The sequence below is a fragment of the Oncorhynchus masou genome, chromosome 12, assembly GCF_036934945.1.
Source record: "Oncorhynchus masou masou isolate Uvic2021 chromosome 12, UVic_Omas_1.1, whole genome shotgun sequence".
Lineage (NCBI taxonomy): Eukaryota > Metazoa > Chordata > Actinopteri > Salmoniformes > Salmonidae > Oncorhynchus > Oncorhynchus masou.
The window spans coordinates 35,227,070-35,252,352 of NC_088223.1; the positions used below are offsets into that span (position 1 = coordinate 35,227,070).

The window sequence follows — 25,283 nt, forward strand, 5'->3', positions numbered from 1 at the left end:
ATGGCTGCAAACTTTCTACTTTTAAACTCAGACAAAACAGAGATGCTTGTTCTAGGTCCCAAGAAACAAAGAGATCTTCTGTTGAATCTGACAATTACTCTTAATGGTTGTACAGTCGTTTCAAATAAAACTGTGAAGCGCCTCTGCGTTACTCTGGACCCTGATCTCTCTTTTGACTAACATATCAAGACTGTTTCAAGGACCGCTTTTTTCCATCTACGTAACATTGCAAAAATCAGAAACTTTCTGTCCAAAAATGATGCAGAAAAATGAATCCATGCTTTTGTTACTTCTAGGTTAGACTACTGCAATGCTCTACTTTCCGGCTACCCGGGTAAAGCACTAAATAAACTTCAGTTAGTGCTAAATACGGCTGCTAGAATCCTGACTAGAACCAAAAAAAAAATATCATATTACTCCAGTGCTAGCCTCCCTACACTGGCTTCCTGTCAAGGCAAGGGCTGATTTCAAGGTTTTACTGCTAAACCTACAAAGCATTACATGGGCTTGCTCCTACCTATCTCTCTGATTTGGTCCTGTCGTACATACCTACACGTACGCTATGGTCACAAGACGCAGGCCTCCTAATTGTCCCTAGAATTTCTAAGCAAACAGCTGGAGGCAGGGCTTTCTCCTATAGAGCTAAATTTTTATGGAATGTCTGCCTACCCATGTGAGAGACGCAAACTCGGTCTCAACCTTTAAGTCTTTACTGAAGACTCATCTCTTCAGTGGGTCATATGATTGAGTGTAGTCTGGCCCAGGAGTGTGAAGGTGAAGGGAAAGGCTCTGGAGCAACGAACCGCCCTTGCTGTCTCTGCCTGGCCCGGTTCCCCTCTTTCCACTGGGATTCAACCCTATTACAAGGGCTGAGTCACTGGCTTACTGGTGCTCTTTCATGCCGTCCCTAGGAAGGGTGCGTCACTTGAGTGGGTTGAGTCACTGATGTGATATTCCTGTCTGGGTTGGCGCCCCCCCTTGGGTTGTGCCATGGCGGAGATCTTTGTGGGCTTTACTCGGCCTTGTCTCAGGATGGTAAGTTGGTGGTTGAAGATATCCCTCTAGTAGTGTGGGGGCTGTGCTTTGGCAAAGTGGGTTGGGTTATATCCTTCCTGCTTGGCCCTGTCCGGGGGTATCATCGGATGGACTTCTCCTGTCTTATCCGGTGTCCTGTGTATAAGTATGCTCTCTCTAATTCTCTCTTTCTCTCTTTCTCTCTCTCTCTCTCTGAGGACCTGAGCTGTAGGACCATGCCTCAGGACTACCTGGCATGATGACTCCTTGCTGTCCCCAGTCCACCTGGCCGTGCTGCTGCTCCAGTTTCAACTGTTCTGCCTGTGGCTATGGAATCCTGACCTGTTCACTGGACGTGCTACCTGTTCCAGACCTATTATTTGACCATGCTGGTCATTTATGAACATTTGAACATCTTGGCCATGTTCTGTTATAATCTCCACCCGGCACAGCCAGAAGAGAACTGGCCACCCCTCATAGCATGGCACCTCTCTAGGTTTCTTCCTAGGTTTTGGCCTTTTTAGGGAGTTTTTCCTAGCCAACGTGCTTCAACACCTGCATTGCTTGCTGTTTGGGTTTTAGGCTGGGTTTCTGTACAGCACTTTGAGATATCAGCTGGTGTACGAAGGGCTATATAAATAAATTTGATTTTGATTTGATTTGATTTGGTTCTGTGTAAGATGTTGAAGATATTTGTAATGTTCTGGAAATGTCAAATAAGATTTGGCCAGTTAAGCCTCAAATGGTAGTAGGTGGTCACTGGTCAAGCGGTTGGCTGTGGTCTGGTCAGATGTGGTAGATTACTGTGACGTAATTATTATGCCTGGTGTGCTGGCAAGAATCCATAGCCTTCAGGGAAGGGTGGTGGAGTGTCATCCCACCTATCACAATCTGACAATAATGTTGTCAAGGTCGTCTTTGATGAACACATGTATTTTTTTGTTGCTGTTTACTGATATTTTCCATATCATACATAATGTTGAAAGTGTGACCAAAAGGAAGACAGTTGAATAGTGGGAGATAACAAGTACTACTGCACAATATGCTGCTGATTCAGGTAAAAATGGCTCTGACTTTTGACCCTTGAGATTGAAATATGCTAAGGCAGCTCCATCGCACGTCCTCTTGAAGTTAAATAAGGTGCACTGAAATAGTGAATCCCTTGAGCGATGCATCTCTGTGTGAATACCAAGGGGACTACTTTGGTTAGAGGAGTCCACTTCTCTCCCTCCCTCTCTCACATATCACACACGAGTGTGTTTGCGTTCATTGGGGTGCCGCATGTCTCTCCATTCTTAACAGTCATAGATCTTGCATGCCTTCAAATCCCCTCCTTCACGCTCGGTCGAGGTTTGTAGGGCGGAAAAACAGACCGTTTCACATAGCCATACAAACACACGCACACACAGATTCACTGTACAAATCTCCCCTAATTATTTTAGACACGTCCAGGAGTTGGTTATGTTTTGCTTCCTCTCCTGTCCTGTCAGGGGCAGCAGTGGATCAAAGGGTTAGGTCAACACTGAGGGTCGTAACAACAACCCGAACCCCCTTCCTGACAACCCTCCATTCTGTTGCCACCCCTCCCTTAGCTAATCACATAGGCCCCAATCCTAACTGGAGATCTGTTTGCGTAACTTGAGTTTTCGCACAGGTCTTCCATTGAAAGTCAATGCATGATTTATGCTCAAATCGGAGTTAAGCGCATGCATCACAAGTTGGGATTCAGCCTTTAGCCCATATCATATTGGCAGAGGGAGCGACATTCTCTCTTAGGAGAACTACTGAGAGCCAGCTAGAGCTTGTAGAAAATCGTATTACTGCAAGTCATTCTAAACTATTTCAGAATGCTTTGAGCTGTGCTGTATTTCATAATATTGGGTCTGACACAACCCCCATGCAGCCACCCACCTCCACCCCCATACCAAATGCAGATGACAAACCCCAATCATCGTCACCTTAAATGCCATCTGAAAACCTTTCCTTTTTGTCAAGTTTGTTCCGTTTGAGGCCCGCTTTCAGTTCATGGTGCAGTGATTATAAGAACGTCAGCAAGTAGACCAACTGATCTGGAATCTGATTAGAATTACAATAAAGAACCAATAAATGGCCTTATTCGCAAATGAACAGGGAGAACCCGAGGGAAACTAAGGGGGGGTGTTGGTTATTGCATATGAGCATCTCTGAGATATTAAAACAACATTGGGTTTGGCGTGTGTGTGAGAGAGAGGTAGAGAGGTAGAGGTAGAGAGAGAGAGAGAGAGAGAGATAGAGAGAGAGGTAGAGGTAGCGGTAGAGAGAGAGTTTGTGTCTTTCCTAAGACAGTGCATCCAAAACAAGCTCTCACCTTTTACTAAACCAGGAAGTTGGTTCACATTCAGTCTACCTAGCTTTAGCAAACAATAGCATCACCAGTAGGAGAATGAACGGCAGTTGACAGCGTGGTGACTGGAAGGAGGACAGGAAGCAGGTGACAAAGATGGAGTGTTCCATCTCCTCTTCTCTCTCTCTCCCCCACCCCCTGTTCCCTTTCTCTGTCTAACTCATACTGGACCAGAACCAAACATCTGGTTAGTGTCTTAGGACTTGGTGGCTGGGACTTGATTTATGCGGAGAGAGGGGTTTGACTGGTGTTCGGGCTTCGGTTTGGAAAAGGGGTTATGTTTAAACCTGGAAGTGTGTGAAGGGGACAGAGGGTCAAGGGGTGCAGAGGTTGCAATGAGGTTGAAACACTGCCTGTACCCAAACCTCGCCTCCTAATGAGGAGAGCGCTGATGGAGGAAGATAACTGCCGATGTTGCTAATGCTGAATTTCAAGGATTGTAAACATCATTGCCACTCTTTCACCTAAAGCAGCTTGTAGGTCTCAAAGACCAATAGTGCATTTTATCTGGATGGAGCTATAATGAGCAGTTTTAAGTCATAGGTGTTAATGAGTGTACTAACAGCATGCCTTGCATTTCTATGCTGCAGACAGACAACATGTTTGTTCATGGTTTTTGTCTGCATGCTCAAATTGACGGTAATGTGGTGATTGACCTAATGTTTTTAACTTCACAGTATTCCTTAAATATCTATCTTTGTGATGTCACAACTCTGGGCCTGACTGCAGTGAATAATGGAGAGAGAGAGAGAGAGAGAGAGAGAGAGAGAGAGAGAGAATTAATTCACTTTGTTTTTGTCCTTGTCGTTGAGTAAAACGTATTGTTTGTCATTGAATTCTCATGAGAATCATATGTCATCTCCACCCATAGAGGCGATCTCAGTATCACAATGGACATGTATTTTACCCGAGGGCTGGGCACACACATGAATCAAGGATCAAGGACAGTGCATCCAGAATAAGCTCTCACCTTTTACTAAACCAGGAAGTTGGCAGATTAATAAGAGGTGTCTCATTTTTAAAATTGTACTTAGGGTGCATCCAGGAAATCATTTGAGCAAGGAGATATAGCTCACACCCACATCACAAGGGGCAGTAAAAGGCCATAAAAACAAACTACACTTGGGAATAGGGAAATGCAACAGGCAATCAAACATTACGACTTTACTCGTTAGGTGACTGCCCTTTGAAGTGTCAAGGTAGGTATGGGAGTTACAGCGTGGGGTTTAGCCCCATCAGCCATTGTCACGTTTCATTTGTTTACGTCAAAATGTAAAACTTGACAAGTCAAAAAGTCTTGTTGGAAAATAATTAGCCTATTGAACTGCAACAGAATCCACTTAGAAAAATAATTTGTGGTGGAAGTAGGCCTAAGTTCACTTCAGTTAGAAAGTGGTTCCAGACACGCAACCTATAATTCTGCCTGGCTGTAATGAAAACGGTGGTCCAAATCATGGCTGGACATGTCTAAGAGAGAATGAGAGTGCAGGTGCGCATGCGCGAAAAGCTCGGCACATGAAAGCAGGAGAGTATATCGCTGTACATATGCAAGAAGAAGGACGTTTGTGTCATTGTAGGTGTGAGCAATGGCATTCTATTTCTGTGAGTAAGTAGTGGTGTGCATGTGAGCCAGTGAGTTCTTAAGTATCTTTTTGGTCAGATACAGGGACCCATGAATGATGCTTGTAATTGCGTAGAGCTCTCAAAGGATTCTATGGACAGTTAACTGATCCACATACAAGGGTACTCACACACTGTGAATGTTGAAAAAGGAATCTAGATCAAGGGAGCAACTATACCACAGAGATCCACCAACCTACTTTTGGTGTAACAGTACATTTTGAAATTATACTAATGTTTTTCACAGTATAATTTCACTATCAATGGAAGTCAAACAACACATGGGGAATATAATGAAATTGCGAGAAAGACCAATGGAGTCAAATGTGAGTGTTTGCACTTCTCCAATGTACATTATCAATCATTTATCAATCCAATATATTTGGTTTGAAGAACTGTAAAACATAAAGGAATGCAGACACCATGCCAAATGTAACATATACAGTGTCTGCATAAAGTATTGACTTATTCCACATTTTGTTGTGTTATAGTCTGAATTCAAGATGGATTAAAGATGCACTAGGAAGAAATCGCTCTGCCATTTCCTGGTTGCTAAATTTCTAACAGTTTGCCTAATGACAAGACAAATAAGAATAGTGTAGAGAATCATTGTACCATCTAAACCGCTGTGAAATATATTGTCCATAACCAAAAATATAGTATTTTCAGCTGTTTGAAACTGGTGTGCAAAACTGGAAGTCAAAGACGAAAGGACTTTGATTCTGGCCATTATGAGCCTGTAATCAAACCCACAAATGCTGATGCTCCAGATACTCAATTAGTCTAAAGAAGGCCAGTTTTATTACTTCTTTAATCAGTACAACTGAGCTAACATAATGTGCCATTGGAACACAGGAGTGATTGTTGCTGATAATGGACCTCTGTACGCCTATGTAGATATTCCATTAAAAATCAGCTGTTTCCAGCTACAATAGTCATTTACAACATTAACAATGTCTACACTGTATTTCTGATCAATTTGATGTTATTTTAATGGACAGAAAAATGTGTTTTCTTTCAAAAACAAGGACATTTCTAAGTGACCCCAAACTTTTGAACAGTAGTGTAAGTATTCACCCCACCCCATCCCATAATGACAAAGTAAAAAGAAGTGGGACATTTTTGCAAATGTATTGAATATTAAATAATGAAATATGTACTTTACATAAGTATTCACAATCTTGATTTAATACTTTATAGAAGCACCTTTGGCAATGATTACAGCTGTGAGTCTTTCTGGGTAAGTCTCTAAGAGCTTTCCACCCCTGGATTGTGCTACATTTGCCCATTATTCTTTTCAAAATTCTTCAAGCTCTGTCAAATTTGTTCTTGATCATTGCTTGACAACCATTTTACAATCTTGCCATTGATTTTCAAGTAGATTTAAGTCCAAACTAACTCAGCCACACAGAAACATTCACTCTCTTCTTGGTAAGCAACTATACTGTATATTTAGCCTTGTGTTTTAGGTTATTGTTCTGCTGAAAGGTGAATTAATTTCCCTGTGTCTGGTGGAAAGCAGACTGAACAAGGTTTTTGCCTGTGATTAGCTCCATTCCATTTATATTTTATCCTGAAAAATGTCCATGTCCTTAATGATTACAAGCATGCCCATAAAATGATGCAGCCACCACTATGCTTGAAAATATGGAGAGTGGTACTCAGTAATGTATTGTATTGGATTCCCCCCAAATATAACATTTTGTATTCAGGGCAAAAAGTTAATTGCTTTGCCACATTTTTTTCAGTATTACTTTAGCGCCTTGTACCAAACAGGATGCATTAAAAAAAATGTATTATGTACAGGCTTCCTTCTTCTCACTCTGTCAATTAGGTTAGTATTGTCGAGTAACTACAATGCTGTTGATCCATCCTCAGTTTTCTCCTATCACAGCCATTATACCCTGTCATGGTGAAATCCCTGAGCGGTTTCCTTCCTCTCTGGACGCCTGTGCCTTTGTAGTGACTGGGTGTATTGATACACCATCCAAAGTGAAATGAGTAACACCATGCTCAAAGGGATATATTCAATGTCTGCTTTTGTATTTTTTTACCCATCTACAAGTAGGTGCACTTCTTTATGAGGCATTGGAAAACCTCCCTGGTATTTGTGGTTGAATATGTGTTTGAAATTCACTGCTCGACTGAGGGACCTTACAGATTATTGTATGTGTGGGGTGCAGAGATGAGGAAGTCATTATAAAATCATTTAAAATGCTATCATTGCACACAGACAGTAGCGTGCCGTGGTTCTGGGGCCTGGGCCTTCAGTGAAGTCCTACACAGTCCCACCCGAATTAATCCACCTCTTATTACCATCATTATGATGCCATGGCTCTAGACACTATACATTTAGACAGAAACGCAGTATAACCAGGCGTTGCGTCACCTTGAAATTGACATTTTTATTCAGAGAATTGCAGGGGAAGAGTACAATACCTTTTCATTGTGCAGCTTCGTTGCCTTGCACGCTTGTTCGTTGAGCTGTAGTTCCACTCAAAGTTTTCAAAAGCGCCATTGCTTGTAAGTGCCCAGCCGTACTTTGGTGTCTCGTTGCTGCCTTGGTTAGACAACTCAGGTTTGCAAAGCCAGTGTGGCCCCAACACCAAATCGATCATTGCAAATAATAGGCATTCCCAACAGTAGAGTTTGCAGTGCTTCTCGGAGCCTGTGAGTCATTGATAGCGCCCATAATTGAAAGTGGCGAACGAACCCCTTTCCCGCCTGTGACAGGCTTTGTAGCGTCGGCGTCTACCTCTCCTGACAATGTCTAACTTTTCTTGAAAAGTTTGCCTTGAGAATGGCGTTGTAATTATATCCTTGACCAAATCGATATCTTCTCCTTCCGCCATTGTGGGTTGAAAAAACAGCTTAGTAGTATGCAAATTAATTTGTTGATCAATTTCAGTTTCCTAGTTCTGAGACCTGTCCATATAGGACCTGCCTCTCAATATTGGTAATCCAATCAAAAGACATGCACGCACTACGCCTGCTAGCTGGCTCCTGTGTAACACTGGAGCCAGCCAGCAGGCGTACAATAGCCAACTCTAAAGCTGATTGGTTGACACTAAATTTTAATTTCCATTCACTTTAAGCTACAAGCGCCCGCACTGTTGATTCTGAAGGCCTGAGGGCAGATTTTAGACCCCTGGCAACACATGATGGCTGAATATGATTGGATAAAATATCCAAATCTCAACCTGGGGCTGGAAGCAGTGCAACCAAGAGGAACGCTATGAAATGAAGAGTGTAACTCTTACTCTGGGGAATAATTTAATACATATTTGTGGGAAAATATATTTTAAAAAGATATATATTCTGATAATGTTTAGGCCAGCAGAGAAGGCCTTGCTGGCCCTGACGGCCCACCACTGCACACAGAGTAAGTCCATGCAACTTACTATGTGACATGCCAAGCAAAATTATTACTCCTGAACATATTTAGGTTTGCCATAACAAAGGGGTTGAAGACGTATTGACTCGAGATATTTTAACTTTTCATTTTTTTATTAATTTGAAATCATAATTCCACTTTTACATTATGGGTTATTGTGTGTAGGCCAGTGACCAAAAAAATCTCAATTTTATCCATTTAAAATTCAGGCGGTAACACAACATCTGGAAATAGTTAAGGGGTGCGAAAACTTTCTGAAGGCACTGTAAGAGTGAAGCTAAAATACAGTACATAGGAAAAAGCAGTAACAGCTTCTTTAGCCTTATTTAGCTCAGAACGGCTAACAACACCCAAGCACACTGTGACATCTATGCTAGGGTGAAGGGGTGGGACCCCGGGGGTGGGGGGCGAGACAGCGGTCCTGCCCCTCTGATTTGTGGATTAGGGACACAGGGGGGTCATTGGCCGGCGTGTTTTAATTAACACGGTGTCACCCTCTGTCCGCGGCCTGTCTGATGATGTTATTCTGGGGGCGCCCAGTTCCCTTCCTCGCTCTAGTGTCTGACTGTGTATCTTATTTATCTCTAAGCCTACGCGTGAGAAAACATACAGACTTCATTGGGTTAAAGTGGTTCTAAAAAGATTTGAGGTTGGTTATTGAACAAAGTGATGTCCCGAGTCAGTCATGCACGGAAGTCCAAAGGCTACAGGTAACATGTGTGTGTTTCTGTCTGTCAACTCTGCAAGTAGAAATGTGTTGTGTCTTCTCTAAAGCAGTTATGTTTATGCCCTTGACGCCTCTCCACTACCGTTTTGGTTGGGACATGAGGCCAATCAATTTGGATTTCATTGTAATCCATCTGAGAGTTGGGTGTCAACTTGTCTTATTTGGATTGGGTGACCTTCCCGAAAATGAATTTGTAACTGGCCTCCTCCCGCCTCCCACAGAACAAACGAAGGCACCCATGAAATATTTAGTGATTGCTTTCTTAAAAACATAGGGAGTAATTTGCAGCCCATCTAGGGTCTCGTGTACGGGGGGGGGGGTGCTGATATTGGGCACCCGAGTGGCACAGCGGTCTAAGGCACTGCATCTCAGTGCTAGAGGCATCACTGCAGACACCCTGGTTCAATTCCAGGCTGTATCACAACCGGCCGTGATTGGGAGTCCCATAGGGCGGCGCACAATTGGCCCCACGTCGTCCAGGTTCGGGTTTGGCCGGGGTAGGCAGTCATTGTAACATTGTAAATAATAATTTGTTCTTAACCGACATGACTAGTTAAATAAAGGTTAAATAAAAATAAAAAATATAACTGAGAACATTCATCTCCATGTAGCAGGACCTTGGAGAAAAGTTGATGGAAATTCAAGTTCATGTAGGATCATAGAGTTTGCTGACTTGTGTTGGTCAACACTTGCTAAAGTCCTTCATTAGGGTTAAAGTCAATTGCATAAACCGTAAACCATTGATTTGTTCCAAATCATGTTGATCACATAGTCTATTAATGTTTCACTGCACTTATGTGCTGTTTGTGACAAAACATCTTATTTTATTTTATCAATAAACGTATGGATCTTGATTAATTATGTTGATGGCCAGAGAAATGCTGACTGAGTGACCCACTGGTCAGGGAGAGATATAATGATAACCATCAAATAATCACCATCTCTATCGCTTTAGCAATCCCAGAAACTAGAGACAGTGAAGTTAGCAAGTTTTTGGGCTCATAATGATCAAGTCCCTCTACCTGTTTGCCTTGGCAAAATGCAATGGGATGTTATTTGTGCTGCCAGATTTTGGTGCTCAGTGAGCATGTGTGATGGATATGAAACTTGTCTGTAGCATGTTGGCTGATGTCACCTTCCCTGAGACCTAAAGCCAACCGGCATTCATGGAGTGACAGAATAGTCTCTTACACTGTTGACTTAGACAGTTGGCTTTGAGTAGTGTGAATTGTTGTGCAGCTGGTTGAGCTCCACTTGGAGCAGAACAGAATGCACTCAATGAATGTTGAGCATTTAATTTACGTACTGAATCAACATTCATGATATGTGGGCTAATGTGGCCAATGCACCACAAGACTGTGTTAGCATGCTGAACTAAAGCAAAGGTATTAGCTCATGGAGCTAACACACATCTTCTCATCAAGCAAGGTTACTCATCATCACATGAGCATAGTTCACCGAACCACCTCTGTGACACTAACCAGTAACCAATGTGTTGATGTATCATTGACTCTTGGGGTGCTCTAATTAAGCAATACGGCACGAAGGGGTGTGGGTAGTGTCTCTTGAGGCTTTTTTGTGCTATTCCTACCACCTTTTGGATTTGCCATTTTTCTGTCAGGACCCGGTTACGAACCTGGGTCTCCGGAGTGAGAAACAGTCACTTAACCAACTGAGCCACGAATAGTCAGCAGAACCCAGAAGATGAGGCAGACACAGCAGTACTTAAGACGGTGTATTTAATAAAGTAAAAGGAGAAGTCCTTAAATACAAAAATGGCAAATCCAAAAGGTGGTAGGAATAGCACAAAAAATGGCCATCGACAAGAAAACACAGAACATGTGCTAACATACAAACACAAAGCACAGAACTGAGGGAAACTAAGGGTTTAAATACAATCAGGGGAAACGAGGTACAGGTGCAAATAATAATGGGGAACAAGGGAAAAAACATAAGGTCAAAAAGCACAATGGGGGCATCTAGTGACCAAAACCCGGAACAACCCTGGCCAAATCCTGACAAATGTACCACGGCTGCGGGCTGTTCTTATGCACGACGCAATGCAGTGTGCTTGGATACAGCCCTTAGCTGTGGTATTTTGGCCATATACCACAAACCCCCGAGGTGCCTTATTGCTATTATAAACTGGTTAGCAATGTAATTAGAAAAATAAATGTTTTGTCATACCCATGGTATACGGTCTGATATGCCACGGCTGTCAGCCAATCAGCATTCAGGGCCCGAACCACCCAGTTTATAATGCTTATTAGAATATAAGGATGTATTTAATATTATTTTGCTTATTAGAATGTCCTGATTTGTTGTAGGAGTGTTCATTGGCTCCCCCAGGCAAGTCTGCGATTCTAACTCTGGTAATAACTTCACTCATATGACAAAGTTTTTGTATAAATAGGCTATCCAATTATCTCACTTTCATTGTTAAAATACAGGCAATTTGTAAAAACAAATGGACACTACAAGGTTTCAGTTTGTCATTTTCAGAGTGCATTCAGATCATCAGATTTACTCTTTCTCTCTCTCTCCCCCTCTCTTTCTCTCTCCCCCCCTCTCTCTTTCTCTCCCCCCCCCCTCTCTCTCTCTCTCTTTCACTCTCCCCCTCTCTCTCTCTTTCTCTCTCTCCCCCCCCCCTCTCCTCCTCTCTCTCTCTCTCTCTCTTTCACTCTCCCCCCCTCTCTCTTCTCTCCCCCCCTCTCTCCCCCCCTCTCTCTCTCTCTCTCTCTCTCTTTCTCTTCCCTCCCCCCCCCTCTCTCTCTCTCTCTCTCTCTCTCTCTCTCACTCTCCCCCCCCCCCCTCTCCGGCTGCTGCTGATAGTTTATGGTCTGGTGGCTTTGACAAAACACAGTCATCTCTCTCCTGTCACTGATACCATTAGCGGCGCCTGCAAATGGCTCTCCTACCTTATTGGCACTTGTGTTAAATTTACATTCACAAACATGTCCATCAGTCTGGATAACTCAATTATGAAATGGACGCTGATCCTACATGCTTGGGTTAACAAAGCAATATAAACACTGCATCGGGGTCCACATAACAACATTCCCTTTGTATGAATAGACAGCACCATGGAGAGAGGGAGGGGAAATCAACATCATAAGACTACGGTATAATCATTTAACAGTAGCTTTGACTTCGACAAATAAACCAATATTTCCCAGGATACAACATTTCTCATAATAAATAGGCCTATCTTTTTTTTCCTACAAAGTGTGGCTCTGGTAAAAAAAAAAAAAAAAAAAAAAAAACAGAGGTATTTGTCTCACTCTGGATAAACCGTGTCTTTACATGTAATTACGCTGGAGAAAAGACAATGACATTTGAATGATTAACTTTTGTTGAAATTATCGGCTGACTTTGAATGACACAAAGTGGGTTCAGCATGGGGCTAAAGGGCACGTCATTTCTTGCTGTTTCACCAGTGGTTGTTGGGAAATGGAAAATGGAGGTGGCAGGAAAATCAGCCGGGGACATTGGGACATTGATCCCTGAGATTGAATTGGGAGTTGAGCGGTGGGCTCTAAATGCTTTGATTGCTGGAAAAACAAGGTTTGGGACTATAGTTTAAAAAGTAGAATAATACCACTTAATGACTCAGTTCTCAAGGTGTGTGCCTAAGTGTTCGATAAAAACCCTCCAAGTGAGACTGTGCAAGGCCTCACATATATTCATGGCATAGGGAGAGAATGTGTTATGGTCGAAGTAGATTGGATTTGCATTTGATCAAAAGAGAAGCGAGAAAGCCATGTCAAACACTATGCAATGCACAATTAGGCATTTTTCTTCTGTCTAATATTGTTGCTGGTTATTCCTACTTGCTTGCAACTATCCGTATTCTTATCATATCATAATAAGATGACATGGTATATCATAGTTCATGCTTATCATCATAAGATGCTTCATGTTTGAGTTAATTATTTACCCTTTTGGTGATTTCACACACACACACTCACGCGGAGAGAGAGAGATAATTCGAAACAGTGTTAAAAAGAAAGGGAAAACCATTCTGAGAACTATATTATGTTTACAGTCTGGACTGGGGTTTGAAGTCTGGACCGTGGTTTGAACGGTGTGGGAGGTGCCAGCTGCGTAGTCTACCGTGCTGCGACCCTTAATTGGCCGTAAGGGTCTTTCATGCAAACGAGGAGGGTGTGTCCTGGACGAGACGACAGTCGCGCGCCTGGGTAGATCTCCGCCTGTTTCAGTGTATAGTCAATGCAAACTCAACAGCGTGCGTCTTGGGAATTACGACGTTCTAGGAGTGAAATAGTGATTATTTTCAGGCTGTTACCTCTTCGTCAATACACTTGCTGAATTTTGGACTATTTCCCTCGGAAATATATCGCGGAATTTATTTTGGAGATAAGGTAAATTCCTTGTTGTCGCCCCTGTGCGGTATATGTTGCCGACAATCTGCATCGGCTCCCTCTGTACATTTGGTTTGGTTCAAATGTTTGAAAAGTCGGTCCTCATGCGGACCATTATGTTGTATGTTCTGGGTTGTCGGTCTTTGCAAACCCACTGAACTGAATTTACGAAGTAAATGTCGACAACCTTCATCCCACGACTTGGCGACATGACTGCGACTTTCTGGTTTGACAGGTCTGAGATCTCAATTAAAGAGCTGTCACACAAGGTGTCAAATTAAACATTTGAATGAGAAAAACATTGCATTTATTCTAGTGACCGATTTGTAGCATGCATCCTTTATTGTTATGCTACATGGTAGCCTATTTTATTAGGTTAGTATTTTTCAGGTTGTATATATATTTTTCTAGGGGACTTGATAACTTGCCAGATTGATGGTCACTATTGTAGTTTGATTACAATTTATGTCAAATTATTTCTCCAGCTAGTTTAAAGGGTGCGGGGTCACAGTTGCCCATAAAGGTCCGTCGCATCATTCTACCTCAAGTCATCAATAAATATCGATGGGGGCAACTTCACAGGGGTTGTCAGTGCACGATAAATAGAATTGACACAATATCGAAAGCGTCAGCTGTCTAATGTTGCTTTAGCCTATAAAGTCGTCAACTTGAAGTGACATATAGGCCTACCTATCATTTTAGTGAATTGTAGACAATAATAATTCCTTATATTGAGGCTTTCAAAGCCTACCTCTCGTTTTAGTGAATCAATAGCCATTCCTTATTTTGAGGCTTTCAAAGTTTATCATATTAGTTATGAAATGCTTTGTGCAGGTTATGTAAATTATGTTGTAGTTGTATCTTTAAAAAAACGATAGTTTATATATATATATATATATATATAATCTAGTCATACGCCAACCATTAAAAAAAAACTATCTTGATATTTAAAAAAAATCCCGTTTAAACACACAGACGGGTGGTAACAATAATGTTATTACACAAGACAACCAGAGGAAAGATTTTCTACTGAACCCCCGGTTGCCATGCGCCTATTATTTCCCCTGAAATCTCTGCCGCGGGACTCGCCTTTTGTCCTAATCCGTTTCCCTCACCGTACTGGTTCACAATCAAAATACCGGATTTAGCGATTTAGTACTCCGTGACGTCTGGCCATCTGCAATTGCCTGCGAAAACACAGTCCAAATTTGCACGTTTTTATGCATGTATTCAAACAATGCCTTCACGCGGTAACAGATTGTAGGACAATTGTTTTGGCAGATAAGGGGCAATATAATCGAATTTGCTTGCTCTCTTCAGGTGGTTAATTGACTTGCGCATTGTCTTTCCCGCAAATATTTTTAGCATCTTTTGTCTTCACGCTATTATGCCAATGCTTCAAATCATCTGTCTTTTGTATTTGGGCATAGGCCTACATAAATATATTATGCAATTGTAACATAGAAAGAATTATTTCAAGCTCAACAAAGTTCAGTGTAAATTAAGTAGACAGCAGGCTACTAAATGAATGCTCACTTACACATAATTCTGCAGTTGGCAACCTGAAGTAGAAGAGAAATGTTATCTTTGGACAGAGCTATCTGAAACATTTATGCACTGTTAAAATTGTATAAGATCTTCTAGGCTTCAATGCACTCGGGCTACTGTAATGGACCACACTCCCCATTCTCTGGAGGAGAGAGCAATCATGTGTCAACCCCATGCTTAGCCATCATATCTCACCTAAATTTAGCCATCATATCTCACCTCAGCATAGCCATCATATCTCACCTCAGTAGGATGCTGTGTTGGAGCCAGCAGCCTGTGCTGTGTGTTTGTGTGTGAATTATACCGTGACATCCAGGGGAGGGGGGGACTTTATTTGTTTCATGGGACCATCCTATTTGGACCTAATAGGAAAGGCATGTAATTAAATGGTAAACATGTGGCATGAACACAACCAATCATGATGTTTTCATCTGATTGTCAAACAAACCACTACCTGCACAAGTTCATCCACTCCAAAATACTTCCAGCATCTGAACAGTGTACTGGGCACACGCCCATTTGATGACTAGAAAGTGACATTGGTTACAAAACAACAAGTCAAGTGACATTCTGCAATTTTCATTAGACCTACACATTCATGTAGCCCGAATTAGTTGATATGTTTTTGTAAAAAGTCAAGTTGAGAAACCTGAATAGGGGCTGAAATACGGGACTGTCCCAGGAAGACAAGTGCAGCCACATGGGAAATGTATTTTTAAAACCCTGTCAGAGATGTGGGGGTGTTTGTTAATTTAGAATAAGCTTTTATTTTAATATTTATCACTGTAGCAGTAAATTGCATTATTTGGAGACCTCTCCCCAAAGATGGACTTTGCATTTAGATTCCTCTTTCATCCAGGGGTGTTTAGGCCTCCTGTAATTCACTGTGTGTGTGTGTGTGTGTGTGTGTGTGTGCGTGTAAATGAAAGCACAGTTTCATTTTTGGCTTGCATGTGTGTGCATATCTATTCGCTGTGTGCGTGTCACCTGCTGCATGACTGATGAAGTTACTGATGCTGTGAATCGGTGGCCTTGCTCTACTAAGATCCCTCCATCACTGCCACAGCATGTCAGTGGGCCTACCACAAATCTCTCCCTTACCAGGTCTTTACCCTAACCCTCAGCACCATCACGGTAGACCTCAGGTGCTCAGGCAGTTGATTTGTAGATCAGTGAATCAGTGTTGTGAACAGCTGATCTAACTGAACTGAAGCCAGTTTTCTGGCACGCACTCTAGGTTTTGGCGACAACCTTAATAGGTTAACTGGTAATTAGGAGTTTTGGGTTCACAACCTCAAGGGTGTCGTTAACTGGCGCCACGACAAAACACTCGGTGTCGTTGCATCATCGAACCTCATCTCTTCTTTTTTTTTGTTATAAAGGAAACTGGGCCTCAAAGATTTTACCTCACTTAAAAGAGAATTCAAGGCCTCTCTTGTGGCGCAATGGTCTAAGGCCGTTACCGGTAGACCCATGAGGCGGCGCACAATTTGGCCCAGCGTCGCACGGGTTAGGGGAGTGTTTGGCCTGCTGTGATTTCCTTGTCCCATCGCGCTCTAGAGACTCCTTGTGGCGGGCCGGGCACCTGCTACTCTATCTGACTTTGGTTGACAGTTGTACGGTGTTTCCTCAGACACATTGTTGTGGCTGGCTTCCGGGTTAAGTGAGCAGTGTGTCAAGAAGCAGTGCGCCTTGGCAAGGCCATGTTTCGGAGGACGCATGGCTCTCGACCTTCACTTCTCCCAAGTCCGTACAGGAGTTGCAGCGATGGGACAAGACTGTAACTACAAATTGGATACCACAAAAAAATAAAAACAAAAAGAGAGAGAGAGAGTGTGACAGTTGTCTGTAGTTGGTGTTACGTCGATCCCGTTCCCCCTTAGTGAGAGTTGTCTCTTTAGCGTGTGGCTTCATTAATTTCAACATCTCTATCTCGCTGGCAATTAATAGGTTTCCAGATGGCTCGAGCTATTATACCTCTGCTTGTGTGTAATGTTTGCATCTATTTAGTCGGCTTTTGTTGACAGATAACTTCATGTAGCTGGAAATCAGTGTTGTGTATGTAGCTGTATTTGAGCACACGGATCATGCCATATTCTGTCTTCTCTAATGTTTAAACATGGCTCCGATAAAGGTTGAAAAACATCAGTACTGCATTGAATGTGTTTGCACGTACACAAAGTCTAGGCCTAATCAGCATGGAACCTCTACAGTGTTTTGTCTGCGTGGTTATAAAAGCATTAACATGCACAGTTGTATCTGCCTGCCTGAATATCCAGCACACAACCTAAACAGGCTTATCTCAGCTTGGATGTGAAACCACCCCTCTGAGTGCAGTGCCGTCTCCCCGTCCCTCTGCTGTGACTGAGGGTGACACAGTGGGAGTGGTGAGGTTACGGCTGGAGAGCCGTAGCACCATGACAGGGGAACTGGATCTAGCCAGTTGCGTTGTTGACATGGCGCTTGTCGATTTGAGATGAGTGAATTAGAAGAGCAGGATGTGGGATGTTCTCAAGAGTGGGAAGCTGGGGAAGCTTCTGGTGAGATTGTGTGTATGTGTTCTGTGAGTCTATGTATTTGTGTGTGAGGGTGAAAGATATAACAATGCTTGTGTTGTATTCGATTTATGGCGTGTGTAGCTTGGATGAGTAGCTAGTGTGTGTGTGTGTGTATGTATATATATATATATATATATATACACTGCTCAAAAAAATAAAGGGAACACTAAAATAACACATCCTAGATCTGAATGAATTAAATATTCTTATTAAATACTTTTTTCTTTACATAGTTGAATGTGCTGACAACAAAATCACACAAAAGTTATCAATGGAAATCAAATTTATCAACCCATGGAGGTCTGGATTTGGAGTCACACTCAAAATTAAAGTGGAAAACCACACTACAGGCTGATCCAACTTTGATGTAATGTCCTTAAAACAAGTCAAAATGAGGCTCAGTAGTGTGTGTGGCCTCCACATGCCTGTATGACCTCCCTACAACGCCTGGGCATGCTCCTGATGAGGTGGCGGATGGTCTCCTGAGGGATCTCCTCCCAGACCTGGACTAAAGCATTCGCCAACTCCTGGACAGTCTGTGGTGCAACGTGGTGTTGGTGGCTGTAGCAAGACATGATGTCCCAGATGTGCTCAATTGGATTCAGGTCTGGGGAACGGGCGGGCCAGTACATAGCATAAATCCCTTCCTCTTGCAGGAACTGCTGACACACTCCAGCCACATGAGGTCTAGCATTGTCTTGCATTAGGAGGAACCCAGGGCCAACCGCACCAGCATATGGTCTCACAATGGGTCTGAGGATCTCATCTCGGTACCTAATGGCAGTTAGGCTACCTCTGGCGAGCACATGGGGGGCTGTGTGGCCCCCCAAAGAAATTCCACCCCACACCATGACTGACCCACCGCCAAACCGGTCATGCTGGAGGCACAACCCCCACCTGTGGACGTCGGGCCCTCATATCACCCTCATGGAGTCTGTTTCTGACCGTTGGAGCAGACACATGCACATTTGTGGCCTGCTGGAGGTCATTTTGCAGGGCTCTGGCAGTGCTCCTCCTGCTCCTCCTTGTATAAAGGCAGAGGTAGCGGTCCTGCTGCTGGGTTGTTGCCCTCCTACGGCCTCCTCCACGTTTCCTGATGTACTGGCCTGTCTCCTGGTAGCGCCTCCATGCTCTGGACACTACGCTGACAGACACAGCAAACCTTCTTGCCACAGCTCGCATTGATGTGCCATCCTGGATGAGCTGCACTACCTGAGCCACTTGTGTGGGTTGTAGACTCCGTCTCATGCTACCACTAGAGTGAAAGCACCGCCAGCATTCAAAAGTGACCAAAACATCAGCCAGGAAGCATAGGAACTGAGAAGTTGTCTGTGGTCACCACCTGCAGAACTACTCCTTTTTTGGGGGTGTCTTGCTAATTGCCTATAATTTCCACCTGTTGTCTATTCCATTTGCACAACAGCATGTGAAATTTATTGTCAATCAATGTTGCTTCCTAAGTGGACAGTTTAATTTCACAGAAGTGTGATGACTTGGAGTTACATTGTGGTGTTTAAGTGTTCCCTTTATTTTTTTGAGCAGTGTATATAATATATATATTTTTAATGATATTTAACTAGGCAAGTCAGTTAAGAACAAATTCTTATTTACAATGACGACCTGCCAGAAGGCAAATGGCCTCCTGCTGGGATGGGGGTTGGGATTAAAAATATAGGACTAAACACACATCATGACAAGAGAGACAACACAACACTACATAAAGAGAGCCCTAAGACGACAACATAGCATGGCAGCAACACAACATGACAACAACTTGGTAACAGCACAACATGGTAGCAGCACATAACATAGTACAAACATTTTTGGGCACAGACAACTGCACAAAGGGCAAGAAGGTGAAGGAGACAACAATGCATCACGCGAAGCAGCCACAGCTATTATAGTGTGGTCACTAAGAAGTGAGCACAGGCCTGTGTGATTGTCATTCCGCCTGATGTACAGTTGCTTTGTGCGCATGGGTCTTTTTGGCCTAGTATCTGTATCAATCTGTTACGTCTAGTATGTTGCTCCACTCTGTAACTCCAGAGGTTCTGTAAAAGTCCCACTTCCTCTGTTTGTCATTAGTAGCCTCTCCATTCACCAGCCGAGTTGGGTTCTGCTCACCAGCCCATGATGGCTAAAAATGACCCCGCCATTGTAGCTTTTTTCCATTTCATTCAAAGATTGTGTCCCGCTCACTGATGGCCTGCAGACGCAGAAGCACCCTGAGAAATGGTCTGTTTTGTCGAGGGTGTTATTTTTATTTCCTGGCTGTCTCTTTTCCAGACTTTGGCTCCTGAATTGTGTCGCCGGTGGAGAGGTCCTCAAAGGTCCATCGCTCCTAATGCCCCCAGAGGTAATGAGTGCTGAAATAGCCTTCCCCTTCAAGTGCCTCTAGTATCTGCTCCTCGTTCTTATCTTACTTCATGTTTTCTCCTCTCTTTGTCTCCTTTCCCTCTCTCCTCTAAAGATGGGGGTAAATCGATACAGTAACAGTGCCTTCAGAAAGTATTCATACGTCTTGACTTATTCCACATTTTGTTGTGTTACAGCTTGAATTCAAAATTGATTAAATATATTTTTTCACACAATACCCCATAATGACAAAGTGAAAACATGTTTTTAGTCAATTTATTTTAGATGAATTACAGATCTAATTTACATACAGTGCCTTGCGAAAGTATTCGGCCCCCTTGAACTTTGCGACCTTTTGCCACATTTCAGGCTTCAAACATAAAGATATAAAACTGTATTTTTTTGTGAAGAATCAACAACAAGTGGGACACAATCATGAAGTGGAACAACATTTATTGGATATTTCAAAAAAATTTAACAAATCAAAAACTGAAAAATTGGGCGTGCAAAATTATTCAGCCCCCTTAAGTTAATACTTTATAGCGCCACCTTTTGCTGTGATTACAGCTGTAAGTCGCTTGGGGTCTGTCTCTATCAGTTTTGCACATCGAGAGACTGAAATTTTTTCCCATTCCTCCTTGCAAAACAGCTCGAGCTCAGTGAGGTTGGATGGAGAGCATTTGTGAACAGCAGTTTTCAGTTCTTTACACAGATTCTCTATTGGATTCAGGTCTGGACTTTGACTTGGCCATTCTAACACCTGGATATGTTTATTTTTGAACCATTCCATTGTAGATTTTGCTTTATGTTTTGGTTCATTGTCTTGTTGGAAGACAAATCTCCGTCCCAGTCTCAGGTCTTTTGCAGACTCCATCAGGTTTTCTTCCAGAATGGTCCTGTATTTGGCTCCATCCATCTTCCCATCAATTTTAACCATCTTCCCTGTCCCTGCTGAAGAAAAGCAGGCCCAAACCATGATGCTGCCACCACCATGTTTGACAGTGGGGATGGTGTGTTCATTGTGATGAGCTGTGTTGCTTTTACGCCAAACATAACGTTTTGCATTGTTGCCAAAAAGTTCAATTTTGGTTTCATCTGACCAGAGCACCTTCTTCCACATGTTTGGTGTGTCTCCCAGGTGGCTTGTGGCAAACTTTAAATGACACTTTTTATGGATATCTTTAAGAAATGGCTTTCTTCTTGCCACTTCCATAAAGGACAGATTTGTGCAATATACGACTAATTGTTGTCCTATGGACAGAGTCTCCCACCTCAGCTGTAGATCTCTGCAGTTCATCCAGAGTGATCATGGGCCTCTTGGCTGCATCTCTGATCAGTCTTCTCCTTGTATGAGCTGAAAGTTTAGAGGGACGTCCAGGTCTTGGTAGATTTGCAGTGGTCTGATACTCCTTCCATTTCAATATTATCGCTTGCACAGTGCTCCTTGGGATGTTTAAAGCTTGGGAAATCTTTTTGTATCCAAATCCGGCTTTAAACTTCTTCACAACAGTATCTCGGACCTGCCTGGTGTGTTCCTTGTTCTTCATGATGCTCTCTGCGCTTTTAACGGACCTCTGAGACTATCACAGTGCAGGTGCATTTATACGGAGACTTGATTACACACAGGTGGATTGTATTTATCATCATTAGTCATTCAGGTCAACATTGGATCATTCAGAGATCCTCACTGAACTTCTGGAGAGAGTTTTTGAGTTTTTGATTTGTTAAAAAGTTTGAAATATCCAATAAATGTCATTCCACTTCATGATTGTGTCCCATTTGTTGTTGATTCTTCACAAAAAATACAGTTTTATATCTTTATGTTTGATGCCTGAAATGTGGCAAAAGGTCACAAAGTTCAAGGGGGCCGAATACTTTCGCAAGGCACTGTATGTGCCATAAATCTTTCAATTGTGCTGTGATGTTTGACAAAAAGTTTGAACCTTTCTAATCATGTATTATCCACAGATTGTGAGCTGAAGATGAAAACCTTTCCTATGAGTATTATTATATTATTTATTGACTGACAGCCCTACCTCTTCTCACATCATAAACTTTTATCTCCCCTTCTTCTCTTGTCCCACCAGCTTTTCAATCTATCTCCAAATTTCTCCCACAATGTCCTAATCTCTTCCACTCTATTCTATTGCCCTATTATTGGTTCTGTTCACACAGATCCATAACACTATTTTTATTGCATTACGTGGGAGGAACAGAAAGCCAGATCTTTATAGTGTTTTGCTTTTAGCATTGCTATAGGCCTGTATTTGGTAAGAGATGATAGTTTGTCCAATTCGGCAGCAACTGGTCTCTGCCCAGTGTGAAGTCATGTCAGAGTATATAAATACCATGATGCAATTGCCTCCTGTAGAAATTAAGGATCTGTGAAATGCTGCTCAGTCGTCATGGTCGGGGGATTTCGGTTGACGCCTAGTGTTGTAGCTCAGCGGTAATCTCCGCATGCCTGTGTAGACTCCCCATGATTCTCCCTGCTGCATGCGATGAAAACATTTCTGCAAATCTATCGGAAGACTTCTTTCACAGTTTGTCACTCACTAGCTAGCTTTGACCTAATGTCGCGATCCACGAACCCAGCACACTCTCCCCAAATGACTTAATTAACCTTTTCACGTGTGAGTTTCAAACATCTCTAACGGTCGCCCCAGTGTGAGTTTTTTTAATGTGCTTAAATGTCAGAATGCATTCACTGTTCCAAAACCAAGGCACGCTGCCTGTAAAAGGATCTATAGGCTATGATACAACTTGTCAGTTTCAAATGATTTTCTAACAAGTTTTATTTTCGAACAACAGTTTGAGGTGTGTTCTGCCTCCTCGTTAATTCACACAGAAGTAGCCTATTTAACTATTGCGGACAATTTATGTTTGAGGATTTACTGAGCTGTCTTTGACGAGAGCCCAAGCACTTCCCCAGTGTTTCCCGAGAACAAGTACGCAGGCATTTGCGCATCTACAGTCAGAACATAACTTGCACAAACATTTTCCCCCTGGCACATTTTCCGGCTGGTGTCCGGCATTGCCTTCTTGTTGTTTTCCTTGCTAATAATTACTTTGGACATGTGTGTGTTCCTATCAAAGTAAGTACCTTATTATGTTATCATTATAGTTTCTGTATATCGTGTTGTTTCTACTGTAGCACACCGTAAGTATGTATGGAGCATCATGTATTTACTGTTTCATTCACATGTTTTCAAGTACTGGTGACAAATCATGCATTCTGATTCTTGCATAGATTGTAATGGACACATATGATGTGTATAAAATTCTTTTTGGAAGGTTGTACTGATTTATGATGAGCCAATGCTAAGCAAAATGCCAGCTATTCGTGGCACCATGTTTGTTGACATCATACAATGCACTCTGGTTGTCGTCTGTCAGACCAAAGATATAACAAAATGAGGTGCATAACAAAATTAGGTAAAGTGGATGGTTCACCCGACTGACTTAGTTACAATCTATCATTACTCAGGGTTTCCAGTTTAGACACCCCTTTCCAGGTGTTTTATTTTTCTTTAACTTATAAACTTTCCTGTGTTTGCCACCTATTTATGGATAAATCCCCCGTCATATTAATATTTACTGCGTCCTATACCCCCACAATAACTTCCCCCATTTCTATCCCCTATGGACTTGAAATCCTCAACAAACCCCCTTAAAATGGTTTCACCCAAATCTGGCAACGCTGTTTAGCTTTCTCTCTACGGTTAGGCTAGGCAATAGGCTTGTATTTGGGGTGATGATCTGTGAGGTGATAACATTTTATTTGCTTTGTGATTTGTCAAACTGTAAACGACTTGTCAAGTCATGTGCTCTGGTTCTGGTATACACTGTAACAAGTACATTGAAGATTTGTAATATGCTGAAAAGTGGCCAAACGAACTATTTTCTGGGCAATAGGTGCAACCAACTTTGACTTTGTTTACTTGCATCTTATAGTGAATGGCATTCTGGGATTAGGGAGTTTTTGCTTGTCAAACAACTCTCCTTCCGTGGCCTCCAACTGCTCTTAAATGCAAGTAAAACTAAATGCATGCTATTCAATCGATCACTCCCTGCACCTGCTCGCCCGTCCAGCATCACCACTCTGGACGGCTCTGACTTCGAATATGTGGACAACTACAAATACCTAGGTGTCTGGTTAGACTGTAAACTCTCCTTCCAGACTCACATGAAGCATCTCCAATCCAAAATTAAATCTAGAATCGGCGTCCTATATCGCAACAAAGCATCCTTCACTCATGCTGCCAAACATACCCTCGTAAAACTGACCATCCTACCGATCCTCGACTTCAGTGATGTCATAAATAAAATAGCCTCAAACACTCTACTCAACAAACTGGATGCAGTCTATCACAGTGTCATCCGTTTTGTCACCAAAGCCCCATACACTATCTACCATTGCGACCTGTACGCTCTCGTTGGCTGGCCCTCGCTTCATACTTGTCGCCAAACCCACTGGCTACAGTTTATCTACAAGTCTCTGCTAGGTAAAGCCCCGCCTTATCTCAGCTCACTGGTCACCATAGCAGCACCCACCCGTAGCACGCGCTCCAGCAGGTATATCTCACTGGTCACCCCCAAAGCCAATTTTTCCTTTGGTCGTCTTTTCTACCAGTTCTCTGCTGCCCATGACTGGAACGAATTGCAAAAATCTCTGAAGCTGGAGACTCACATCTCCCTCACTAGCTTTAAGCACCAGCTGTCAGAGCAGCTTACAGATCGCTGCACCTGTACATAGCCCATCTGTAAACAGCCCATCTATCTACCTACCTCATCCCCATACTGGTATTTATTTATTTTGCTCCTTTGCACCCCAGTATCTCTATCTGCACATTCATCTTCTGCCGATCTACCATTTCAGTGTTTAATTGCTATATTGTAATTACTTCGCCACCATGGCCTATTTAATTCCTTAACTTACCTCATTTGCACTCACTGTATATAGACTTTTTGTTTTCTTTTGTTCTACTGTATTATTGACTGTATGTTTTGTTTATTCCATGTGTAACTCTGTGTTGTTGTATGTGTCGAATTGCTACGCTTTATCTTGGCCAGGTCGCAGTTGCAAATGAGAACTTGTTCTCAACTAGCCTAACTGGTTAAATAAAGGTGAAATAAAAATAAAAACATAAACAAACATGGCTGCCATCATAAAGCATTTAGCTGCTGTTAGCTTAGCTGACACACTTATTTTCTAAACAATATTACATTTATCCCTTGGGCTCATAAGAGCTGTGGTACATTGTAAACAAGTCTAGCTGTTAGGTTGCCTATTTTTTCCCCC

At 42.5% G+C, this 25,283-nt stretch overlaps 1 protein-coding gene across 4 annotated transcripts in view; it reads left to right on the forward strand.

The window, feature by feature from the left end:
- The first annotated feature begins 13,308 nt into the window (after positions 1-13,308).
- The window catches only part of LOC135549929 (semaphorin-6D-like), a 136,300-nt gene continuing 124,325 nt past the window's right edge, over positions 13,309-25,283 (forward strand). For 2 of the 4 annotated variants that reach the window (XM_064980326.1, XM_064980329.1), the window contains exons 1-2: positions 13,309-13,520; positions 19,913-19,982. The gene's annotated coding sequence lies outside the window, so the exon portion shown is untranslated. The remainder of the gene's footprint in view (positions 13,521-19,912; positions 19,983-25,283) is intronic. The other 2 variants (XM_064980327.1, XM_064980328.1) reach the window with 1 other exon arrangement.